The following is a 26,935-nucleotide window of genomic DNA, read 5'->3' on the forward strand; positions in this document are numbered from 1 at the left end:
AATACCATGTTATTTAACATGCCAAATGAAACTTACTACTTTAAAATCTCTCTTTGGGATGTTTCAGGGGCCCTCTGTAGCATCCCAAACTTAACTGGAGATTAAAAGAACTTTAATTAGAAATTGATATTTGGGGAGCTTGTTAAAAGTTTTCAGAACACTTGGTCAGATAAACATATAGATCACTGTAAAGTAGTTCTTTTTCATTAACAAGAAAATACGTTAAAGGTAAAAGCAGAACAGGTCAGTTATGTGGTATAAGAAGCTTTACAATTTGTTACTGAAAGTGGATTAACATTTTTAGAAAATTTTGTCATCTTAACAGAAAACCAAATCTAGTCTTGTACCAGATTACTTCTAAGATTCATTTACTTTGCCCAAGTTGATTCTAAACTTAGACAATTCCGACAATGTACAAAACTCTTTCCTCAGGGTTCCTCTTCCACAAGCGTTCCACAGCTTTCTATACTCACATTAGTGTGTCCTTTATTTTCTCTTCCATTCAGAAGTAACCAGCTTCAGAAGAAAGTCACTATTTTTTATTAACAAAATATAATTACATTCATATATCTTCCTTTACACATTTATCTTACTTTCCTAGGATACTGAGATTATATCCTTAATAATAGAGATTATTTCAGGGTAGCACCAACCATTTATTAATATTTCTAAACACATTTACTTTCTCTGTAAGGGTAAGTTAAATGTTAAATAATTCATATTACAATCTTATTTTATCTGAAAGTGTCATAGCTATTTAATAAACTCCTATTATTTAACTTAATTTAGCACAACTCTAGAATTTAAAGATACCAAACATTTAGAGATTATCTTAACCATACATTTTAAAAATATATTTTAAAAATTTACCCAAAGCTCTCATCTCATTTGCATTTAATTTACTTAAAATTTTACTACACCACATTACTATTTTTTTTCTTGACAATTCTGCAACAGATATAACAGGATCTTATTTGACTTTCATTAAAACTAGGTACAGTAAAGGCATTGTACTTAATATTGATGACTTTAAAGATGTCAATATTAATTAGAACATACTTAAACTAAACAATACCAAGTGTAATCTTAATATTGAATATTTTCCAGTTCACGTAACGCTGAAAGTCAATTTGGTCAGCTTTTATTTTAAAAATACTTAATTTGTAAGCTCTTATTTTTTTTATGTCCATTAAGCAGAGATCTTTGACTTTGATTTTTTTTTTTCAGCTGTAGAAATATCTCACATCTATAATGTGTACGCAGGCTTATAAACAGACAAAAGCTAGAGATCTCATAGGTTCACTTTAAAACTTACTTATAAGATAGGTATAATAATAGTTGGAGTAAGCTGAATTTGCTTGCTCAAATCACTAAGGCTTACTATTTATGAAACCGACATTTAAGATTTCTTGACAAATGCTGAAGGACGCGTCAGAGTTATGAGTTCTAAAATGCCAAAAATTTCTTGGCCTTAAGTATTATCTCGTTGAGCTAATTAGGCCCAGTCTAGGTCACTGTTTGCTGTATTTATATTTCTGACCTGCAAGACAAAGACAGACGCTTCCAGTTCCCCAGAGAACTGCTCTGTCACGCAGGTCCAATTGTATCTCCTTAATTGGCTTTTTTTGTATCAGTGAGAAGAGCTGTAAACAAAGAATTCCATGTTTTAAAACTTTAAGATTTACTTTAGCATGTCTTCCAAAGCTTGCATAAGTTATTTAGTGAGGTCTCTTTTCCTTGGGTTATAAGTTAAACCCAGGGTAAACCTCTTTCTTTATTGTCTATTAGCCACTGAATATTAGTTTTTAATTTTACGTTATATTGGAAGGCTCACGAAACTCTATTGGTTTCCTTTACTTTGTTCAATTAATATTTTCTAAGGGACAGATATGTGCCCAGCCTTATAATACCAAGAAGGGGAAGCGTTTTTCCATTGAAGTATATCTATCCCACAATATAATTAAGCAAATATTTTATATAAAGCCCATTTAATATACCAATTTTACAAACTTTATCTCAATTTTATTAAATCTCGTACCTTTAATTTTTATATTTATTAGGTTTAATCAGTAATTCCTATTTCTAGAAGGAGTGTCAGAAGCTTTTTTTTTTTTTTTTTTGTGCATTATATCTAATTATATAGAAAAGTCTCTGGGATTCCCAAGTTTCAGCCAAAGAGCTTAGGCCCTTCTCAATTTTCAATTTGATTAATAGGTCTGTTGTCCCAATCATTGATCAAGTATTTCAGTCTATAAATATGTATTTTTTTAGCTCTATAAATACATATATTTTAAACTGTGCTAAAGCAGACTTGTTTGAACTTTAATGTTGGGGGGGAGTAGGTGATCTCTTTGGCCCTTTTTTTTTTTACTTTACAAAGTGTAGTATCAAAACCTTGTATCTAAATCCAAAAATGTCCATTTTATTTATCTCATTCAAAATAACCATATAAAAATATTTATCCATTTGGGATAAGCCCCTTATCTTTATTTTTTTTGACATTTTTACAATCCTTTTTCCAGTTATTCAGCATAATTAACATTAATTATTCTAAGTATTTATTAGCATCCCTAAAACCATTGATCTGAAAGGAAAAACACAAATGTAGGTTTTCAAACCAGTTTTTTTTTTTTTTAACAAATTTCTTAGGTTAACCACTAGATATATTTTTCTACCTTTAAACTTGATTTTAATAGGTACCAATAAAACGGCTGTTTATAATGAGAGCTCTTTCAACTTTCACCAATTTAAAAGTTTTCCCAAATTAAAGGATCCATCATATGGCCATCAATTTATATTTATATATATATATATATAGTGATTTTAAACCAATAAGATGAAGAGGCTTTTCCACATGAGAGTGGGGGTGTTGCTTAAATAAAATTCAAAAGTTTACTTTCTAAAAGCTAAAAGCCTTTGTGGTCCAGGCTGATGCAACAATGGTTAAGATGGCAAAATATCTGAAAATTGGTACAATCAAAGGATTTTTGAGAATCCCAGTTTATTTGCGTGGCCACAACATGTACACAATACTTGTACCTTTTGTATGACAGAGTCCAAGGTGTCGTTTAAAAAAAAAGAAACACATATATACATACATACACACACAAAAAACACCCAGAGAAAGATAAAACATTTACATTTCAAGGACACAGGAAGAGAAATCCAAGTTCCCCCTAAATGGGATTTTGTTCTTATAAGTTCAGAATTCCAAAAAATATTTTATCAGGCCTGGTTAGTTACTTTCAGGGTGAGTTTTTTTTTCTAATTCCTAATGAATGTTGTAAGTTTTGTACGTATATAAACCTGGCTAGTGTATTAGTTGGAGGCTGGCAATCTGTCATTTCTTTTTCTTTTCTGTTCTGTTTTTTTTTTTTTTAATTTTTTTTGAAAGTTCTATTTCCCATTGTAAGTTCGGGTTCTCAGAATAAAATTGCTGGTAAAATTTCCCGCAGGGACAACACTATGGCATGAAGTCTTTGCCTCTACCATTCCTGTAAGTTTCTCCATCACCCAAGAAAGCTGTTACCAGCCAGGAGGAGGGTCCCATTTTTGGAGTTGAAAGGTTCCTCATAAGAGTTTTACTTTTATTCCGAAAAATTCAATGGAGGTAACCAAATCGAGGAAAACATTAGACCAGCCTCTTACCTAACCACTTAGTCCTGAACCCAGTGTCTTTCAACTGGGACCCACTCAGGACGTTTTCACTGGGTGAGTATTTTCCTGGTATGTTTCCACCAGCCCCACTTCAGACGTCTCCTCAAGGTGGGTGTTTCCTGTTATCTTTCAACCAGGCCCCACCCAGTATGTCTCCACTGGGTGGGTTATTCCCCCCCAGTATCTTTCAACTGGAGGGCCAGGTACCTGGATACACCGCCAAATAAAACTCAGGATCATCAACCAATATGGGAGATCCGAGAACCAGGAGAGACTCACCCAAATTCATCTGGATTCCCCAAGGAGGCAGATGGGCACAAAGTGACAATGCTGGTACCAAGGCTCCGGTAACTCGGAGAGTTCAGCTGGAGAGAAGTCTGCTCTGGGTCCCTTCCTGGTGTCCAAAACTTTTGACTGAAATACATGTGCAGCCTAAAAGTTAAGAGTTATGTTTTATTTGGCGGGAGGACTCGAGCCGGGATGACAGCCTCTCAGATCGCTCGGAGAGACTGTTCCCAAGTGGTTGAGGAGGAGCTAGGATATATAGGAGCTTTACAACAAAGACAAGGTTGTTGGAACAATAAAAGATTGCTTGTTATCTAAAGAAAGCCAGATATCTCAAGTTCAAGAATTTAGTGCTTTTCCATGTATGGGAGGAAGAAAACATTTTGACTCACTGAATTCATTCTTTAGACAAGCACCTAGCTATCTAGGGCAAGTATCCTGTCCTTTCTTATTCTGAGTCTGCTCAGAGGGCACCGTTGTGAGTGGCTGTAGAGGCTGGGCTGCAGGCCTGTCCTCGCTGGGGTCTGTTGGCAGCCACTGATGATTTGGTTTCAGCATTCTTTGTTTACTGACATGGTTGCAGTATTTTCATTCACACTGTAGTATTTTCGGTCACAGAATGATTATGGATAATCTGCAAACTTGGAAAGCAACCAAGATGGAATTACTTCAGGTACCTTCTAATTTAATAAGCCGTGTGCAAACATAAACATGGAGGAAGCATACAAAAGGATTTGGTGGTGTAGGGAAGGTGTTCTGCACATTACAGGAGAAGGCAGAATTCCTTTTCTTTGTGGGCAGGGACGTAAGCCCACCTTTCTTTTCTGTAGTGGTTCCTGAGAACAGTTTATGGTAATTAATGAACATTGAGAAACGGTGGCAAACATTGCATTCAAGAGCTGGCCGGCTGCAAACTTGTGTATTGGACAGGTGGATTTCATAGGCAAGTGGTCAAGTGGATGGGAGAGAGATTGAGCCCAGGCCTGGGCCCAGATTCAGGTTTAAATCGCCATTTCCTCACCATGGGGCCTTGGACTAGAATGTAACCTCTCCTAACCTGTTGGTGAATCTGTGAAATGTGCATGATAATATTGGTTTCTACCTGGGATTGTTGTAAGTTGTAAAGAGTATTATAGCACACATGAAGCACTTAACACACTGGCACTTAGCAGTGTTCAATGTGTGTGGACGTCCCGCTTCGCGTGTGTCAGAGTCGTAAAGGCAGCATTTGTCTGTTGAGGATGCACTGGTAGCCCTTTGAATAGGTTGTGAATTTGGTTATTTCCTTTTATCTTGGTAAATCTGTGTGCCATGGGCAGTTATTTTCATGGACAGATGAGGAATCTCAGGGTAAAGAAGACTGTGTAATTTGCCCAAAGTCAGACCATAATTTTGGGTGCAGGGGCCTCAGTTCAGCATGGGCCCCTGGGCCTTCTGCCCTCTCCTTTCAGCACCTGAGCCAGATGTGTGCTCGGCTGTCTCCCAGCCCAGAATATCCAGCAGGGAGCAAGACATACCTGGCCCTGTGCTGCTTGAGCAAAACTCCGGGGTGGAGGCAGTTACAAAATGGATAAACATAAAAACAGATGACTGCAAACTGTGATCAGCTCTGAGAAGGAAAGGAACAGACCTCGCCGTGCAGCGCTGGGAGCTTACCCGTCGGGGCTGCTCTGGGGGCGTTCATCTCAGCTAAACAAGCTCTGCTGCTGCACCAAGGCAGGAAGGCAGGGCACGTGTGACCAGGTAGACTGGGCCTCGTTAGTCATACTCATTCCCCATTAAGCGGCAGCTGTCATCGGCACTTACCTAGTAAACAGATGTTGGCCATAATCATCACGCACTTTGCTTGGTAGTTTTATTGGCCCCACTTTGAGATGAGGTCATTGAAGCTGGGGAGTTTGCTGCATGCCCGTGATCACCTTGGAAATACCCCCACTGGTCTTTCAACCTAGACTGGCGTGGCTGTCATGCCCCAGCCCTGTGAATGGCATCGTGTAGCTTCTCCCAAGTGGCCCAAATGACTGATATTGATTTTCTTAATTCGTAGGAAATGGTATGTGACAGTAGGAGAAAAAGGTAGTAAGAAATTGTTTGGAAAACTAGAAAAAAATCCAATTCTTCCCAAGCTGGGGGAGCGTAAGCTCTGTCACACACCCCACTCACTGCGTGTCACCTCCTCCCTGCCGACTCCGTGTTCAGAAGCCACTCTGAGTCTTTGAAGAACATTTTGCCTCATGACACTGTTGACTAGGACCTGCGACCTCTCTGTCCCTGGTTAACAGTCTATTCAAAGCCATTTAAATTTTATGCAGGCTCCTCCGCTCAGATGTAAGAATAGCCTCTTTAAACTTCTTGATGCAGTGCCTTAATGTTGATCTTGTGAAGGAAACCTAGTCAAAACCTGGGATGTATGCACATAGTGACCGTAAACTCAGCACTTTGTGAAGTTCAGAATCAGATGGGTGGGAGACTCAGGAAAGGCTTTTTAAGGTAGAAAGGGGAAAGTGAAAGGACGCAGGCTGTGTAAGACTGAAACATCTCGGTCCCAGCCAGCAAGTCACCTGCGTTCAGGATGGTGGGTGGAGAGTGCAGAGTTGTCACAAAGAAAGAAGTGGTGGGATGGGAGGGAGGACAGTTAGGTACTTTACTGGGGAGGGAAATAGTGGGCTGAACATTTCCTGGTTGAACAAGAGGACTGTGACATGATGTGCTTGTATTTTGGAGAGAAGGGTTTTGTGGGGACAGGCCTAGGGAGAACGCTCTGTGGCTGGGGAGTCAGCACAACAAAGAAACACAGAGAACTGGGCAGACCCCAGGGCCCCTGCTGGGGGAGAGGCTGCCCACAAATTCGAGCCCTTGGGGCTGCTTCTGTCCCTTAGCCGGGGCCTTAGAGCTCCCTTCACAACCCAGTCCTGTTGATACTAGAAAAAATAAGTGGGGCATGAGAAGGGCTGTGTCCCAGGCTTTGGTTGAGCCCCTTGGATGTGCCCTGCCAGATGTGGGTACTTGGCTTCATGCAGGAAAGTATTCAAGGGCAAGCCACTGTTGAGTAAAGGTAGATTTATTCAGAGAGATTCGTTGAAAGGCAAGAGAAATTCCACGATGTGTGGGGGTTTGATGCTCAGATTAAAAGTAGGTACACACTCCACAGAGTGTGGGCCTTCTCTGAAGTGGGAGAGAGAGGTGTGACCCCTAGGCGGTGCTGTGTTGCTTGTATTCATGGGCTTGGTGGTTTCATATGCTAATAAGTAGAAGGACCAGCCTAAGGGCAAGGGGCTGGAATTCACAGGGAGTTGGCAATTTCCCACCCTTTGACCATTTTTGTCTAGCCTTGGGACTGCCATGGTGCCTTGGGGCTTGTTATTCACCATGTTACTATTACAATGGGTGTGTAATGAAGCTCAAGATCTGCTAGAACTTAAATCTCTTCATCCTGAGCCTCAAGGCCTATTGGGGGTTGAATCCTTCACCATTTTGATGTTAATTACTGTGGCCTTCCTTGAATGGCTGTGCTCTGCCCGCTTCCATCCTGTCTCACGGTGATGACACAGAGAGAACAAAGGCCCGGCCCTGGCTGTGCTCCTGCATTTAACAGGGGGAGGGGTGGTGTAGGCTGAGGATGACTCTGGGTGGTGTGAAGGATGTTTCAGATTTTCCCACGTGGGACATGGGGACCTGCCAGCTGCCACCGCAGATTTATCTCACGGGCATTATCGCTTGTGTCACTCATTTGTTTCTATTTTTCTTTTTTTTTTTTAAATATTTAATCTAAATTTAATATCAGGATTTTTTAGGAAACAAATTTCTCTTTTTATTTGCTTTGGGGCTCTTTTTGGGGGGGTAGGTAATTAGGTGTATTTATCTGTTAGTGGAGGCCCTGGGGCTTGAACCCAGACCCTGTGTATGCTATACACACGCTCTAACACTGAGCTCTACCACCCGCCCCTTCATCTTTTTCTTTTTGCTTTAGCTGCCAAAAATCTTACAGCTGAATTTCTAGTCGGCCTTTAACACTTACCCTGACTTAATGGCATCCATTTTTATGACTTTACCTCCCCCTGGTTTCATTTAAGTATTGAATCTCCATTTTCTTTTCACTCTCACTTTTGTCTTTTTGTTGTTATGGTTGTTAAGCTGTGTTTAAAAAATTGTTTTAATTCTCTTTTAGCAGGAGGCTGAAAGTAAATAAATATGTAAATAAACATCACACTTAAATGCTTTTATACATTCTAAGCTGTTTAGTAGTTACTTAAAAACTGGACTGATATTAAAGTTATAATATTTTTACATTATTTTTTAATTTTTTCAAAAGGTATAGCTGATTTACAATATGATATGTTTCAGGTGTACAATAGTTGCTCCATTTATTGTTATTGTAAAACATTGACTGTATTGCCTATGTTGTAAGATACATCCCTCTAGCGTGTTTATGTTACATGTAGCAGCTTGTATAAGAAAGTTGGGTAACACAAAGTCTGGGGCATTGCTGTGTCTGACTCAGGTTCCAGGTCACCCTGCCTGTCAGACCCCAGGCCCTCACACCTGTCTGCAGGGCAGCGAGTGGAGGCAGCTCTCATCAGCGCTGGTACCAACCTCTGAGTGGCAGTGACAGCAGTGACTGTCTGTGGACGTGCAAAGTGTTGTTCCAGGAGATTTACATGCATTTCTTCATTTATTATTTAAAGCCCTCCTGTGAGGGATCGTTTTATGTTTTTAATGAATAATACACTTTATTTTTAATTTAATAGACTTCAAACTTCCGGAAAATTTACAGGAGTAGTACAATGAACACTTAGATACACTTCACCTAAAAAGGCAGTATTTGTCCTTTTGTGTCTGGCTTACTTCAGCATACTTTTTTAAGGTTCATCCATGTTGTAGCCTGAAACAGTAATTTATTCTTTTGGTTTAATAATATCTTTTTTCTTTTTTTTTTTTTTTTTTTTTGTTTTTGGTCTATTTAAAAATAGTTTCATTGAAGTCTAGTCAGTTTATAATTTTGCATCAGTTTCTTGTTTACAGCACAACTCTTCAGTTATATAGGAATATACATGTATTCATTTTCATATTCTTTTTCAACATAAGTTACTATAAGATATTAAACATATTTCCCTGTACTATACAGTATAAACTTGCTGTTTATTCTATACATAATCAGTATCTGCAAACCTTGAACTCACAAGTTATCCCTTCCCACACCGTCTCCACTCTGGTAACCATAGTTTGGTTTCTATGTCTCTGTGTCTGTTTCTGCTCTGTAGATAAGTTTCTCTTTCTTCTTTTTTTTTTTTTTTAATATTCCACATATGAGCGATCTCATATGGTATTTTTCTTTCTCTTTCTGGCTTACTTCTCTTAGAATGACATTCTCCAGGTCCATTCATGTTACTGCAAATGGCATTATTTTATTATATTTTTATGCCTATGTAGTAGTCTATGGTATAAATATACTGCAACCTCTTTATCCAGTCATCTGTCAGTGGACATTTAGGTTGTTTCCATGTCTTGGCTATTGTAAATAGTGCTGCTGTGAATATTTGGGGGAAGGTGTCTTTTTGAATTAGGGTTACTTCTGGATATATGCCCAGGAGTGGGATTGCTGGGTCATAGGGGAAGTCAATTTTTTGTCTTTTGGTGAATCTCCATACAGTTTTCCACAATGGCTCCACCAAACTGCATTCCCAGCACAGTGTAGGAGGGTTCCATTTTCTCCACAGCCTCTCCAGCATTTATTGTTTGTGAACTTCTGAATGATGGCTATTCTGACTGGTGTGAGGTGATACTTGATTGTAGTTTTGATTTGCATTTCTCTGATAATGATATTGAGCATTTTTTCATGTGCCTATTGGCCATTTGTATGTTTTCATTGGAGAAAAGTTTCTTTAGCACTTCTGCCCATTTTTGGATTGAATTGTTTATTTTTCTTTCTTATGAAGTGTAAAAGCTGTTTATATATTCTGGGAATTAACCCCTTGACAGTCTCATTTAATGTAAATATTTTCTCCCATTCCATAGGTTGTCTTTTTGTTTTGCTTACTGTTTCCTTTGCTGTGAAAAAGCTTGTAAGTTTAATTAGACCCCACTTGTATATTTTTGCTTGTATTTCTATTGCTTGAGTAGACTGCTCTAGGAGAACATTGCTGAGATGCATGTCAGATATTTTGCCTACGTTTTCTTCTAAGAGGTTTGTAGTGTCTTGTCTACATGTTTAAGTCTTTAAGCCATTTTGAATTTATTTTTGTGTGTGCTGTGTGGGAGTAGTCTAACTTCATTGATTTACATGCAGCTGTCCAGTTTTCCCTACACCATTTTCTGAACAGGCTGTCTTTACTCCATTGTATGTTCTCACATCCTTTGTCAAAGATTCAATAACCAAAAGTTTTTGGGACTATTCTTGATAATTTTTTCACCCATTCATTGATGAATGGACATTGTTTGTAACTTTTGGCTACTCTGAATGATACTGCTATGAATATTGATGTGCAAATTTTTGTGAGAATATGTTTTCATTCTGTTGGCTGTACAGTTGGCCCGCCATATCTGTAGTTTCCACTTCATGGATCCAGATGGCTGGTTGTAAAGGGACTCGAACATCCTTGGATTATGGAATCCAGGGTGGTGGGTTCCTGAAACCAATCCCCCGAGGATACTGAGGGATGACCCTATATGTAGGAGTAGAATTGCTGAGCCATATGATAACACTAAACTTTTGAGGAAACACCAGACTTTTCCAAAGGAGCTGCACCATGCCCATTTCCAATGGCTGCATATTGAGGGTTCCCATTCCTCTGCCTCCTGACCGACAATTGTTATTGTCCGTGTTTTGATTATAACCATCCTAGTGGGTATAAAATGAGATCTCATTTTGATTTTGATTTGACTAGTGATGCTGAGCATCTTTTCATATGCTTATTGGCCATTTGTGTATCTATTTAATTCCTTGGTAAATTTAAAAATTGGGTCGATTTTCTTTGTATTGGTCAGTTGTAAACTTTTTTTTTATCCTGGATACTAGTCTCTTATTAGATATATGCTTTGCAAATTTTTTCTACTATTCTGCAGATTGTCATTCCACTTTACTTTTTTTAAACATTAAGACAATTTCTTTATAGGGGAGGTAATTAGATTTATTCATTTTATTTATTTATTTATTTAGTTTTTGCCAAGCATGCACTCTATCACTTGAGTTACCCACTTCCCCTTTCATTTCACTTTCTTGATGATGTCTTTTGTAACAAGTGGTTTTAATTTTGATGAAGTCCAGTTTATCTGGTTTTTTTTATCACTTCTGCTCTTGGTATTCTATCTAGGAAACCATAACCTATCCTAGGACCACAAAGATTTATACTATGTCTTCTTTTAGAAAGTTTATAGGTTTAGATTTTACGTTTCTGTCTGTGATCCATTTTCAATTAATTTTTATTTGTTATATACAATAGGGGGTTTCAGATTCTAAATTCATTCTTTTGCCTGCAGATACCCAGCTTTCCCTGCACCATTCGTTGAATAGACTATTCTTTCAATGGAGTGTTGTTGGCACCCTTGTTGAAAACTGACTGTAAATATAAGTTTCCCCCCTGGAATTTTTACTGTGTCTCATCGATTTATGTATCCAAACTTATGACAGTACCATAATGACTTCAGTACTATAGATTTGTAGTAACATTTAAAGTGAGTCCTCCCACTTTGCTCTGCTTCTTCAAGATAGCTTTGGCTGTCCTGGGCCCCTTGCACTTCCATATGAATTTTGGGATCAGTTTTTCAATTTTTGCAAAGAAGTCAGCTGGAATTTTGATAGTGATTCCACTGAATTTGTAGATCACTTTGGGGAGTCTTAACATTTTTAACAATATTGTCTACTATTCCATGAACATGGGATGTCTTCCGTATATGTAGATCTTCTAAAATTTTTTCAGTGATACTTCAAATTGTTCAATGTACAAATCTTGTAAATTTTTGTTAAATGTATCTCCCATTTTATTTTTAATGCTGTTGTAAATGGAAAGGCTGAGCTTCTTAAGGGTGGGACTATATATCAATTTATTTCTAGGATTCCTACACATCAAATACACTAGGTTTATATTTGCTACATAAATCTATCCACAACTCTTCCCTCCCCTGTGTTTTAAAAAACCAAGACCCAGGTTAAACTACCTGAACACCTATGTGGAAGTGAGAAATGAGACCCTTGGGTGGGGCTTTGTGCAGATGATACTGAGAACTTATTTAGGATGGCTTCATCTTAATTTCTTTTAAACAATCCTTTCAGTGTATATAGTCAGATACATTAAGAACATGCCCTTTTGATGTACAGAGGAGCTAAGACTATCATTTTCAAATAATTTCTAGTGAGAATGTTGTACTTGAAACCTAATTTGTATCTATCTTTGAAGATTTATGTTTCAGGAGCTTTGACTAAAGAACACCTGTCTTTATTCAATAACGACAACAAAATGCTCAAACAACATGTAAGAGTTTGAGCTGTAACTGGAGGCAGCGCTTACCTCTCCCAATACAATTGTGCTGATCTGCTCAAAGGGGTTCGTCCAACTGTTTGTCAGTAGTCTGTTGGATAAAGCCATAAATCATTGATTTAAGGTTGCTGGAATGCAACATATTCTTATTAATACTAAGTAAGCCCATATTGAGTGCTTACTGTATGTTGGGAATTGTCCCTCAGACTCACATGAATTTTATTTCTCTGAAAACCTTACATATTTCCTTGTTATTCCCACTTTACAGATAAGGAGACTGAGGATTAAGTCTTCTCTCTTTTTGGGGGAGCTCATTATCAATGACTGGAAGTTGTAAGGAAAAAGATATTGATTCATCCTGAGAAAATATTTTTCTGAGAGTCAGCATTTTAGAGGGTGACCACTGAAGAGGGTGATCATTGTTCGAGTGAGAAGAGCCCCGTGTTGTACAGAGTCAGCATCCCAGTCCTGGACACGGCACTGTGCTGCGTGGTGGGTGAGGCGGCGTGGCCGCGCAGGGAACGAGGATGCCGGGCCGTTGGGCTGTGCTCAGGCCTGGTGAGGCTTTCTCTGAAGAGCAGTGGACCGTCATTGACAGATTTTAATTAGGGGAGTGGGGTGCTCTCGTAGATCACTTTTGTGTTTGTAGAATGCTTGCAAACATTCAGTAGGCTCGGCAGAAAGTGATGTGACGAATCAGAGTAGGGTGGCTCTGAGGTGTAGCAGTGTTCAATTTTCAAGTGGTTTTCAGTCCCATGTTTGTGGCTCAGTAGACGTGTCACTTTGGATGACTCACTCAAGGAAGTGAAACAATTTATTTAATCAATTGAAGCAGTGATGTACCCAATTCCCAGGACTGTTGTGGAGATCCAGTGAGATAACATTCGCACAGTGTGCAGCGTGGTCCCCAGCCCAGAGTCAGTGCTGAGGGAGTGCCTGTGAGTACCTGGTAGGTCAGGTGTCGGTGGTGGGTCTCGGTGACTGAGGAAATCTGAGCCCTGAAGGAGGGGTCCAGTCACATCTGTGAGTGATGGGTCTGAGCTGGGAGGGGCAGAGAGACCTTCCCTCCCAACCAGGGGCCCTGGGCAGGACGGCTATGGGAGGAGCACCGTGAAGTCAGCTCTTTGCAGGTGGAGTTGGAGTTGCTCTTGAGACATCTAAGTGCAGTGTCACGAGCTCACAGAGGAGGTCTGGGCCCGGGCTGTGCATTTTCCTATAATCTCAATCCCTGAGGACGCCGAGGTATTGATGGCTGAACGTGAAGTATTCTTTACAGGACAAGTGAATAGTAATATCATCTCTGTCATCAAAGCTCACGTCTCTTTATTCATAACCCACTTTGTTAATTGGATACTTACAGGGCGGTTCTTCACCGCCCTCCCCTAGGCTCAGGCTCCACAGTAAAGAGATGGTGAGCCTCCCTCTTTTCCAGAAGAAGACACATTTAGCTGGTAGCCTTCTATACCTCGCCAGACTTAGAATTTTAATTTGTTTTTTTAATTCTATTATCTGTTGGTCATCTCCTGACAGGAGAGACGTTTTACCTCATGGTCATGTTTCAATTAGCTGTTACTGAGAATTGCTGATCTGATCCATAGTGTATGTATTATATTAACTTTGTAGAGTACTTATCATTTTTCTTTCTTTGCCCTTAAATTTTGTTTGCCCCTTCAAGTTTCTATCCTATTTCGTGCCTTATTTTTTTTAATTGAAAAATGTGTGTTAGTAGTTAAGAAAACAAAAGCAAAGAAACAATGCACATGATACCTAAGTTTAGAAAATATCTATTGTGTTTTCTGTCTCGGCAATGGAGGGTTCTAGAAACTCGTGAAAACGTTCATTACACAAGTTCCTTAAAATGCTGATTAAGAAATAAATCCTTCCTTCCTCATCTTTCAAGCTGCACAGCTAATTTTCAAGAAAGTGAGGGGAAATCCTCAGAATCCAAGTCATACCAGAAAGCAGGGATTCTGGGAGATACACGAGCCTTAGAAGCCCTGGGGTGCCGGTTGGCTCCTGAACTGAGTGTTAGTTGCCCTGGCAGGAGGGCGGGAGGTGAACCCCAGGCCTCTCACACTGGGAGTTGGATGGCTCATCGTATGTAAGGCCAAGCACATCCTGAGAATCCTGTTTAATAAAGGGTGAATTAGAAAGAAAGAAAAATATCATTCCTCAAGGCAAGAAATTAAGGAAAGTCAATTTTTGGGGAAGCAGGGAAAAATAAAAAATCCAAAGTAAGGATTTAGTTTAAAGCTGTTCTGGCATGAGAGTGACCACAATCTCCTGGCAGAAAATCACAGCTCCTCCCGGAATGAGAAATTGTGTTTTGAATGAAACAGTGAACAGCCATTCCTAAAAAAGGCCTCCTGAGTCTTCTGGATCAAGATACTAGACCCAAACAGCTCTCTTCCAAGGTCTCATTTAAATAACCAGAAAGGTTTTAAAGGAAAGAAGCCATAAACATAGTTCTATTTATTGACATTAGTATATGCTAGGAATTCAGAGGTGACTATGGAGTTGTCTCCTCTCTTATGGACCTTACTTTCTGTTTGACACAGTTGGGGATCTGGGTGGAGGGAGGTTTTAGTCTGTTGCAATTAGCTAGCAAAGGAAATTAAGAAAGCAGTGAAGGGTGGGTGAACTTTTTAGCTGAGGACAGTCCTGTTCAGTTGGCTTTTAATTGCAGGCTTGATGAGTTTTCACGGGAGGGAATTGATCTTACAGAAGATGGACTTAACTCAGGCCTCTTCAGAATGGACAAATGAACCTGGAGAAAGACAGTCAAATCTGTGCAGACATTGAAGTTCACGTGAACGTGCTGTATCCCTGAGCCAAAGATAGGACAATTAGGCAGCACTTCTTGAGGACAGAGGGGTGGTTTTTAAGGTTCTCCAAGAATGAATCCCAGGGAACCGGGATGGCCAGTTGTCAAACTGTGACTTTGCTCTTTGGACGGTGTGCCCACCAAAGGTATTTTCCGTTTATTAGTTTTCATTTCTCTTAAATACATCTCAGGTGATGAGGACGTGGGCACAAGCATTGGACGCCATGTCGAGGAGACTTTGGATACCTGCCTAGAAGCGCGGGCACAGCTGCGGCTGCGTCATACATCTTGCCGCCCACCCCGTTGCCCGGCTCCGTGATCATGGCAGGGTGGTTCCTTGATGACCTGTCCATCTCCTTTGTGACATTGTAACCCACCAAAAACCGGAGCGTATTAGCTTGGCTTTGTTCTTTTCCATCCTTCTCTTTGAATGAACTGATAGTGGACCCACTTATGTTAGCAGATATTTTACAAGTAGGGCTCTCAGTACAAACCTTGTAATCCCCGCTGTGTGATCTAGAGAAGAAAGTTACATTCTTTCCAAATTGTTTTGATGCACTTATGTGGGAAAATGGTGTACGTTTGAATATGTATTTCCTCTCTGAATCATCATGGCTAGAGATGAATGTGGGCAGACATGGAATGTGTTTTCTGTATTTGAACTGTATGGTCCCCTAAATTCTCCTCAGCTTTTTAAAGTCATCACTGGAGTGCTACCTCCAGAGTGTCCCAAAGCATCCACCACTGCCTGTTCTTCAGACACTGTGAATTTCCAAGTTGGAGAAGGCTGCTAGCTGGTGAGGCATTCTCTGGCTCATCTCTGGCTGGCTGATGTGGGCTTAGCACCCAAGACTTGGCAGACAGTAACTAACCACGATCACTTCCATTTCTGGGACACTCATGAAGGATTTTAGACGTATGCTAGTGGCATAAGTTATTTCAATTAGTTTTCCCAACAATCATAATTAGATTTTTTTCACCTGTATTAATAAGTAAACTGTCAAAGCGAGTGCTGTGCAGACTTTGGACTGGAACACGTGTCTTTCTGATCCCTGTCTCTGTTCCCTCCCCGGCCTATCCTTCCAGATGGCCAGGAGACTCTTCCTCAGTCTTGAGTTTCCTGCTGATATTACCACTCTCTTTGTTTCTAGGAGAGGAAAACAAGTCTAAACTTACTTTCCAGTTGAAAATGGAATGGAGAAGTAACGTTGGAAGCCGGGAGAGTCTGTCCTGTGATGAAGCGGTCTCCGAGACACTTCCACTGGGACGTCACGTCACTGTCTGGGCCCCTTGCTCAGCCTGTGCACAGGTGACAGCACAGATGTGCCGAGCAGTCCTCCCGGACAGGGCAGTGGGTTGGAAATGAGTTTGGGGATTTGGTTTCATTTCATAGGTTTCTGAGGGCCTTGGCCTGGCACTTCGAGTGGGACCACTCCCTGTCCCACATACTCGTGCTCTGGTCCGTGCAGACCTGATGTGTCCTCAGCCTGAGGCTCAGGGCCCGTGGTGAAGTGGAGAATTTTAGTCCAGGGTCTGTGGAGGCTCTGACAATTCTGGGTCGTGGGACATTGTCCAGGATGTTAATAATTCCTCCCCGAGTTTCAGATTTCCTTGCCTGTGAGCCGGGGTAGTAATAGTTTCTGAGATGATTGTAATGATTCAGTAAGGGGGGCAGCGTGTGCTGGCAGGTAGCTGGTGCTTAAGGAGCAGAAGTCGCAGTCACTCTGTCAGCTTCTCACTGTGTGCTCTGTGCTTTGAGAAGATGTGTGTTTGGTGAAAGTCCTGCCCAAATACTAGGGTCTAGATGAAACGTTGTTCCTTTACTTTCCCTTTCTTTTGCTCCTTCCTTTCTCTGGGTTTCATGTGTAGGGAGCAGATTCCTCTGTTTCAGGGAATACAGGCCTTTCTAGGAAAAGGACAGGATGAACGTGGAGAGGTGGGGCCGGAGGGGGTCTGGAGCATCTGCACAGCGCTGCTTCGCTGCATTTCTGCATCCGGTCCCATCAGTGCACGAAGTCAGCCTTCCTCTTCCTTCCTGTGTCATCAGGTCTCTGTTTTATGGAAAACCTTTTTTACGTGTCTTTTTTCACTTACATGTTTCGTTCAGATGCTTGTTGCTTTTCTCCCTGTGCTTCAGCATTCCTAGGAGAGAATTCAGCAGTGCAGCATCCTCTCCGAGCTCTATGAGTTGATCGGCTTCCACTGCAAGTCCGTCTTCTTCAAGCGGGTGGCCCCCGTGCAGCGCATGGCCCCCGGCATCCAGGAGCCTGGAGGGAAGGCCTGCTACCGACTCCTTCTGCAGACGCTTCCTGGCTACAGTCTGTCACTGATTCTGCAGGACTTCAACAAAGGTTTTGGAACTAAAACATTGCTTCAGTCCGATTAACCATGCCTTGTTTGGGCCCTGCTCTCCTGTCTCATCAGGGTGAATTGTGATTCGTGTAGAACAGGACACAGCAGACTTTTTTCTGTCAAGGGCTTGGGAGTCAATATTTCAGGATCTGCAAACCTCCTGATCTCTGGTGCAGCTGCTCAGCTCTGCTGTTCAGACGCCAGAGCAGCCGGACAGTCCACACACCCACAGAGCTTTATTCACAGCAGTGGCTGGGGCTGGATTGGGTGTATGAACTGCAGTTTGTCCCCACAGCCTCCTCACTATTGACGCCTGTACCTGAGCGTGCATTTGCGACAATGGGTGAACCTACACTGACACGTCATCATCACCAAGTGCCCATACTTGACACTAGGATTTACACTTGGTGGTGTGCACTCTGTGGGTTTGGACAGATGTACAATGACACGTTTCTACCATCACAGCATCATACAGAGTAGTCTGTCTTAGTGACCCTAAAAATGCTCCGTGCTGCACCTCATTCATTACTCCTTCCCCTCTAGCCTCTGACAGCAACTGATCTTTTAGTCTCTGTGGTTTTGCCTTTCCCAGAACACCATACAGTTGGAATCAGACAGTTGCAGAACCTTCCCAGATTGGCTTCTTTCACTTAGTAATATGCATGTAAGGTTCCTCCATGTCTTTCCATGCCTTGATAACTCATTTCATTTTAACACCATAAATAGTCCATTTTCTGCCTGGACCACAGTTTATTTATCCATTCACCTACTGAAGAACAGCTTAGTTGTTTCTGAGTTCTGGTGATTATGAATAAAGCTGCTATTAACATCTGTATGCAGATTTGTGTGTGGACGTAATTTTCCATTTTGTTCAGTAAACACCAAGGAGCACAGTTGCCAGATCATATGGTAGGAGTACGTTTAGTTTTGTAAAAAATTGCCAGACCGTCTTCCAAAGTATCTGGGCCATTTTTCATTCCCACCAGCAATGCAAGAGAATTCCTGACGCTCCACATCCTCACCAGCATTTGGTGCTGTCAGTGTTCTGAGTTTTGGCAGTTCTGACAGGTGTGCAGTGATACCTCGCTGTTTCAGTCTGCAGCCCCTTGATGACAGATGCTGTGGAGCATCTTTCCATAGATTTCTTTGGCATCTAGTTTCCTTCTATGTTGAGGTGTGTGTTGAGGCATTTTGCTCATTTTTTAAGCAGGTTATTCATTCTTCTTGTTGAGTTTAAAGAGATTTTGGTGTATTCTGGATATCAGCCCTTTATCAATGTGTCCCTGCCCTTCACCTGCAGCACCGGAGTTGTCCTTTGGGTCTCAGTGGAGTGTCAGCTCTTCAAAGAGGTTCCCTGTCTTCCCTCAGCCTAAATACTGTCCTTGAATTTTTCACTTTCATTGACTCACTTTGTTCTTTTTAAATAGCATTTCCCATAATTTGTAAGTACATTAAAAAAAAAAAGGCAATGATTGAACACTGCCTCCCCGACCAGGCTGTGTGCCCTGTGAGAGCAGAGACCCTGTCCCCACTCACCATGTCCCATGACAGCACATGTCACATGTCCATGTAAATGTGTGTAACGTGGGGCCAAACCTGATGATCAGCTATGACGACATGTGTTGGCTACCATTCATTGAATAGAGTTTGTTTCTTGATCTTAATTTTAAATCACATGAATGAAACATGTTTCTTTTGAAAAATAAAACAACAAAGCACACCTCCATGTGATTGGTACTTTCTACTTAGCCTTCTGACCCAGGAGGGGACGTTCACCATCATTTTGTGGAGGAGGTTGGGGAGGTAAAGTAGGAGAGTGAGATCAAATAAAGTAAAAATGATAACTATCAGCTGGCTTTATTTTCACTAAGACAAATGTTACTTTAAACCATACCTCAGCTGTTGTTCTGTTGTTTTAAACACTTCTCATAGAATTAAATGGAAGCCCACTAAACCCTGAAAGGGAAATTATGTGCTCAGGTCCTGAAAAGTGTTTATGTCTATTTCTTGAAATGCACATTTTCCCTGCTGGTTACAGAAAGTCATTGCGGGAACACAGCCGTGAGCTGTGTGTGTCTGCCGGCTTCACGGGCTGCTCACTGTCATTTTCATTTTCTTGTGTTGCAGTGTATGAAGGTTTTCCATCAGACTGTTTGCTCAGCCCCTTCCTGAATGAGGGATTGAATTTTCCACAGGAAATATTATGGAAGAGAGTGACAAGGCACATGGGTTTCCCAAAAAGCAATAGTTGTTGTAATAAACTCTCACATTGGTGAACTTTTTGAATACAAGCAAGTTGAAAATTTTATCACTAGGTCATATGCCACAAATCTGTCTTAAGAATAAAAAGATTCAGATTTTATAGAAGAAGCAGTTTGAATCAAGTATAAATTATAATTTGTACACTAGTTGGTGTTAGAACTTATACTCACTCTTACCATAATTGCCTGTGGTAGGAACTGGATCATTATTTATTTATTTAAAAAAAATCCTCAAGGTTCTACTTGCCCCATTCTTGATGCAGCAGTGCTGAGGTTAGTTAAGTTGGGACATTTAGAATTCTTGGTTAGGTTTTCAGGACATTGATTTCAGCCTCTTTATCTTTTTTAGAATCTCTTCTTTGTGTCGGTCTTTGGTCTTTTGACAATGTGGAAATACTGCACAGATCTGTCTTTCCCTTTTTTCCTGTCTTTATGGGAAAAGATTTCTGTAAGACACACTACTAGGACATTAAGGATTTTGTGTGGGGTAAGTTTGGTCGGCTCAAAGGATTTCAATTAATACGTATTAATACTTGCTATTCAGCTAATGATAAGAAAATTATAAAATAACTTAAGTATACATCAATAAATATAGTACAATAAGCCCATCACCCAGATTAAGGAATTCACAAGCATTTCCATATTTCCTTTATTCAGACCTTTGTTCTTTTACTTGTCCTTTGTTGAAGTATTTGACAGCAAATTCAAGAAAACATGTCATTTTACCCTATGTACTCAAGTAGGCATGTCTGAAAAATGAGGGCCATTTCTTTGATCAGGTTTTTCCATTTGACTTATGTGCTTGTTAAGTACCAGCTGTATCAGGCATCTCACTAGGCATTAGGAATCCTTGGGGCAATGAGACAGTCCTGGCTCCCAAGGAAGTTTAGGGCTGATGGAAGAAACCAACACAGGAGCTTAGGTGCCTCACCTAAGGTCCCTGCGGGATGACACCAATTGGAAAAAATTTGTGCACAATACAGTGGGATTCACAGAAGGGACTGGTCAGACTAGTAGGGCAGGCCGTGAGAGAGGCGGTCAGCAGGGCTACAAGAGGAGGAATCATTTGATCAGAATCTGAAATCTTTTCTGCCAACCTTCCTACCAAGCCCCTAGGGCTTATCACACACAACCCTGTGCTGTAACTGTTTTTGATTCCTGTTACCACGTCTCCTTCAGGAAGGATTTTAAGGTGGAAAATATTTAAAATCAGTAATTGTTGCCAGAAGGGACATAGAACAAAGAACATGGAAACAACACAAATGTCCATCAGCACATGACTGGATAAAGACAAGGTGATACATATCTACAATGGAATACTACTCAGCCAAAACAGATGCAATTTGCAGCAACATGGATGGACCTGAAGACTGTCATTCTAAGTGAAGTGGGGTGAAAAGAGAAAGAAAAATGCCATATGACTTCATTTATGAGGAATCTAAAATTAATAGCAATAATAATAAGACCACAAATGAACTAATTGTTATTTTGATTTCTTGAATATGCTTAAGAACATATGACTGTCCTTTGTGATTGGATTACCATATTCTGTTTATTATTCTTTTGTAGTTGGCTTTATTCCTCTGGTAACTATGTAAGTTTAAAAATCTGAAACTCTAATCTGTTCTTAGAAACAATAATTAGTACATATATGTAACTACAAAAATGCAGTATACTCTATACATGTATTTACATGCAATGTGTATGTGGAGTTGAACTGTAATAATTATACCTAATAATACTGAAAATGGAAAAAAATAAAATAATATATAAAAAAACTAATCACCCCTCTTTAAATATTAAAACATTCAGTTATGAGATTCTGTGAAAGACAGCATGGAAGTAGGTTTTTAAGGTTTTTTCCTTGCTCCTCGGTGAGCAGCCTGGGCTGCACAGCTTGGCCGCCACAGGCACCCAGGACTTGCCAGCTTGCTCCTAACTTGTTGGGAGGAAGATTAGCTGCTTCAGGAATATTTATGCTCTTAGAAGTTGCTGAAAACCCCACAGAGCTTCTGTTTACATGGAGAGTATCTGTCAATATACCCCATTATAGAAATTAGAACAGAAAATTTAAACCCAAGAACTGACAAGCACACGCTGCCCCAGCACGTGGCCAAAGCAGTGCTGCCACGGTGGCGTGTGTTGGTTCTAGAAAAAATGCACCATACACTCAAGAATGAGGGTGAACCCACAGATCTCATCTCAGCAATGCTATGAAGAGGTGGGACCCAAAGCCCCTAAAACAGTGCTGAAGTCCCCAGATGTCCCAGAACACACAGAGCCATGGGACCAAGAATCCAGTGTCTCATGGATCATCAGCAATGGAGACCGCGTCCTGGGTCAGGAGAAGCAAAAGTAGGGATACCAGGCACACAGTCCTATTACAGCAAATTTTTAAAGGTGTTGAATTGACTAAAAGAGTGGCAAAGATTTGCATTTAGAATACTACATTTCCTCTCCTGGAGACGTTAGAATGATAACACTGATTAACAGAGGATGATTGTAATGGATTAACTATGATACTGATGACATGAGCTGCTCACACTAACCCTGCACTCAATGTAGACTAAGCCTTTTATGCACACACTTCATTAGGTCTCCACATCCCTGCAAGGTGGCATTAAGCACTCATACAACCATGAAATCAGTGACTATAAAACAGTCACAAGGCTTTCTCTGCAGCATGAGGTAGCAAAACCAGCAAGGATTTTCAATGACAAAACCCAAAATCATATATATTTGGGAAAGAAAGCAAACAAAACACAGAAGGACAATAAAACAAAAGAACAGATGGAATGGAAACTTTTATTGAAGAAAGCAATGATTGATTCAATTACAACAGGTAATGTCCCTGGTATAATTGAACCATCAATCCAAATTTTTGGAATAGTGAGTTGTGAAATTACTGTCTCATTTAATATTGGAATTCCTAGTTGGACAAATTTGATATACATCACTGGTGTGATGTTATCTATTTAGGTAAATAACAATATTCATATTTTTTAAGTTAACAGGAATCATAACACAGGACTCCAGATTTAGAGAGAGAATTCAAACAACTACTATCATACTCCATCCAGTAAGGACAAGTGTCCCTGCGTCACCAAAGCAATGAGAATTTGCACACAGAAAACACAGTTCTCCAGTTGTGACAAATACAAGACCGTGAACCATGAATTACGAGAAGAAGCAACTGTTAAAATACCATGGGCAAAATTTTTTATCATCTTGAAAACATCACTGATGCACTAAGTAAGAAAAAAAATTGTTTTACTAGCAAATCTATCTGACACAGGGGATTTTCCAAGTGAGAAGGTAATTCCAAAAATTGCAGTAAAATGAGTTAAGATGATCTGTGCAGTGACGGAGCTGATATTAGACTGACCAGCATCACGATTTCCGGTTTTACACTTGCTCTCTTCTTGTCACCTCTGACACAAGAATGCATCATATGATTTTTTTCTTTAGGGAAAAAAAAGATAAATAAAATCTAACTAGAAGATGTGGTATGGAAAGCAATAATGAAGTTGTCTAACCTAATAATGCAGCCAGTGTAATGTAGCACTTATTCGGGCACTAGAATTTTTTAAATCATGATTTATTTTATATCCTATTTCTATCCTAAAGGAGGCACTTAAAGTTTTCTACTTTATTCAACATATCTTGTGGGGGTTGTGATATATACTGGTATGGCAGTTTTCAGAGATTCAAAATCGCCTCTGTGGTTGTGGTCAGGAAAGGCAAGGCTCCCTCACAGCTGCGACGGAGAAGGAATCCCCGGAGTCAGCCCCCGGGCAGCTTCCAAACGGCATCTGCTTGCACTTGGCACAGGACACCATCAGCAAGTGTAACTCTGACAAGGAGATTTCCCCGGGGACCTGGGAGGTGCTCTAACATTCTGAAGCCACTTGTTTCCCAGTTAGGTAAGGCTTGGAAAAACAGTTTATTAGAAGTGACTCCCTTTGTATGTGCCTTTTGTCCTGAGAGGTCACTAATTAGCATAAATATAAAATACCCCATAATATAAGAATTTAGGTACCCCATTTTTCCATCTACCTGTCTATTTGTTTATCATATTTATACTTAGGTTACACTTTCCATGATGTTCAATTCTGGGCACCAAAAAAGAAAGGTTGCAAAATATTTCTTATAAAAAGCGGGAATGGGTCTAAGGTTTAAAAACCACTACTGCTAACAATAAAAGCCAGATAATATTTTTAACCTCAATTGCATCAGACCTTCCCGAATTCCTCCCTTAAGTTCACTGTTACAACAATAATGGAATCTCTGTCCTTCCAAGACTCGGGCCTGATCGCCACCCATCCAGATATCTTTCTGTGGGTCCCTACTTGTCCTCGAGGCCCCCAAACACAACTTACGGGTTGAAATTTCTTCAGTGTTCCTACTGTAGGGGAAACCTGGAAGTCCCAGGCACTGTCCAGGAGTCACACCTACCTGCAAATATCAAAGTCATGTGACTGAAACGGGACAACCCAGGTTGTGTGGTAGGGCTGAAAGCTTACCAAAAACAGGTTTGGGGGCCTTACCCAAGCCCTCCAGCTCCTAACATGAAGAAGGACAGGGAGGCCAAATTAACCACGAGACTGTGTGGCTTAATTACCCCATGAATAAAGGATTTGTGCCAGTGCCACCTTTAGACAGGGAACCCCAGAACCCAGACTTGGAAGCACCCTGTCCCCTACCCTTTGAACAAATATTCTCTCAAGACACATAGTGAGAGATGGGAGCCCCGGTGAGCTCTGGAATAAGATGCGACCTGAAAGACTGCTGGTAACAAATGGTGTGCAGCTCGGGCAGCCCCCAGGACCACCAGCCATTCTGGTACCACTGATGCCCACACTTCCATCCACAACAGTTTCTTCAGGACACTTATGCACATATAACCATCACACAAAAATGACTGCTTAGACATATTTTAAGAGAAATAACATTATGAGAATGCCAAAGTCATGACATGTCAGAGTCAAGACCCCAGAGTATTTAATGGATGAGATCTCACGTGTGCCCCGCAGTGAGCTTTAAACCCTTAGGACACAGTCATGGAACAGTAGGCATTTTCTTTCTTTCCTCCAAGTTGGCTTTACTGGAGAACTCCGTAGACACAGGAAGACTCTGTTTCCCACCTCTACTACTTACACAAAGGGCTCATCACGTGGTGAGGGATCAGCGCTTGTGCGACCGGCTCCAATGTGAGCACTCCAGTGCCCAGCTCCTCCAGGAGCAGAGCTCCCCCCACAGGAGCAGAGACCCCCCAGGAGCACAGCGCCCCCCACGGGCACTGCAGTGCCTGCAAGAATCAGGTGTCTGATGAGTGAGCCTGGGGCGGGCAAGTCAGGAAGCAAGCACCGCTCCCTCAAGCTCTGCAGGTGATCTCTGTGTCATCTTGAATAAATACAGTCAGCATTAAAGATGTTTGACAAGAGGGTAAATGGTAAGGCCTCCCCAAATCTCCTCGCATTCCTTTAGTTGGAGACCTGGTAGAACACATGGCGACAAGAGACGCTGGCTTTTCATGCCCACGTTGGCCTCAGGGCTACAGGGGAGGCCACGGTGCTGCCTCCGCCCCACCTCCTGCCTTCGTCCTGCAGACATCACAGGGGCCGCTGACTCGTTTCTCTGACTTTCTCTCCTTGGTTGTGCTGCACTTCCAGCTTTTAAAAGCTCACAAACTCCTCACTGGAAAATCTTTAAAAATGAACCCAAGTCAAATGAAATCAACCAAAGAGACACACTGCCTTCTTCATTACTTTATATTTTAGGATGAAATTCTTGAAGACGACTCCCTGACCTGAAGGGTTAGATGGAGGAGAAAAGAAAACAAGACAAGCATTTTGGGGCCCATAAAAAATGAGAGGTAACCAGATGGTGTCTAGTCTTCATTGCACCTCTCTGCCTGCCCCAATTTCACATGCCCCTCCCAACTGAACTCATCAGAACTCGACTGAAGGAGACGGCTGTGCAAATTTATTGGAAACCAAATAAATCACTACGGAAGCAGTCTCCCAAACCCAGCGAGAACACTGTAAGCTGACCAGTGCCAGGATCTGAATACGTGCAGATCCAAATTCTGACCCCCTCCCTGGTAGGTGTAGTTACAGTGGGGGTGTCGCCGTGCAGTTTGTCTGCATCCAACATATAAAAATGAAAGGGACTCCAGTTTTCAACATCACAGTCCCTCTGAAACAACTGGTGGTCAATTAGCGTTTGTCGCCAGCAAAACTCGATTTTCTCCCCTGCACGTGGAGGTGAACACACAGAAGAGACTGATGATCCCCGCTGCGAGTGTAGCTAAGTGTGTCTAAGCAACCTGGCTCCATCAGCATCCTGATGAGCAGGGGAGTGTGTGAGCCGCGGGGCTCTGCAGACTAATGGCCAGGCAAGGAGGGCGCTTTCTTACATTGGGGAGAAAAAGGCTGGAGCAGCACTCGCTGGAAATAAATTCTAATTAAACCTTCAGGTGCGGTTCCTGCAGCAGAACCCACGCCAATAGATGAGGCTCCCTCCGTGCTGTCCAGTCATGTGAACCAGGCTCATTAATATACCTGTGTGTTTGGTTTAGCAAGTGAATCATGTGTGTTTTCTGGAAATTACATGAGGGTGGAAAACCTTCCAAACATGTTCATTTATTTGCTGTGGACTTTGTTTAATCCTCTTAAGAGCATTTAGAATGACAAACTTCTTAAATTAGCATGTTTGCCCGAGTGACCTTTCCAGGCACATGGGCCGAAACCTAGGACAACCCAGAAGCAAATTCAAAACCGTTCCAGCTGCACAGCACTGCAGAATGTGTCCAGTTTGAGAATAAAGATTTTTTCTCCACACACTTTTCCTCCTCTGCCCAAATTAATCAGCCTCTGCTGCTCTTGTATAATGAGTATCGTATGACTCATCTTCTCTGCCTGTAAAATGGAAATGGGAAATACTTCTGCCCAATAAAATGACATAGAACTAAGCCCCAAAATTATAAATATTTAAAAAAAAACAGGGCTTTACGCTGTCCAGGGATATGAATCATTTATTTAATATATCAATTGTTACTAGAATATTCTTTTCAAAATGTA

General features: G+C 41.1%; 1 long non-coding RNA gene across 1 annotated transcript in view; it reads left to right on the forward strand.

The window, feature by feature from the left end:
- The window catches only part of LOC141573950 (uncharacterized), a 36,821-nt gene extending 15,492 nt beyond the window's left edge, over positions 1-21,329 (forward strand). Inside the window, exons 3-4 of the long non-coding RNA XR_012500458.1 lie at positions 16,392-16,549; positions 17,378-21,329. This is a non-coding gene — a long non-coding RNA (uncharacterized LOC141573950). The remainder of the gene's footprint in view (positions 1-16,391; positions 16,550-17,377) is intronic.
- Positions 21,330-26,935: the final 5,606 nt, after the last annotated feature.

The sequence above is a fragment of the Camelus bactrianus genome, chromosome 18 (assembly GCF_048773025.1).
Source record: "Camelus bactrianus isolate YW-2024 breed Bactrian camel chromosome 18, ASM4877302v1, whole genome shotgun sequence".
Taxonomy (NCBI): Eukaryota; Metazoa; Chordata; class Mammalia; order Artiodactyla; family Camelidae; genus Camelus; species Camelus bactrianus.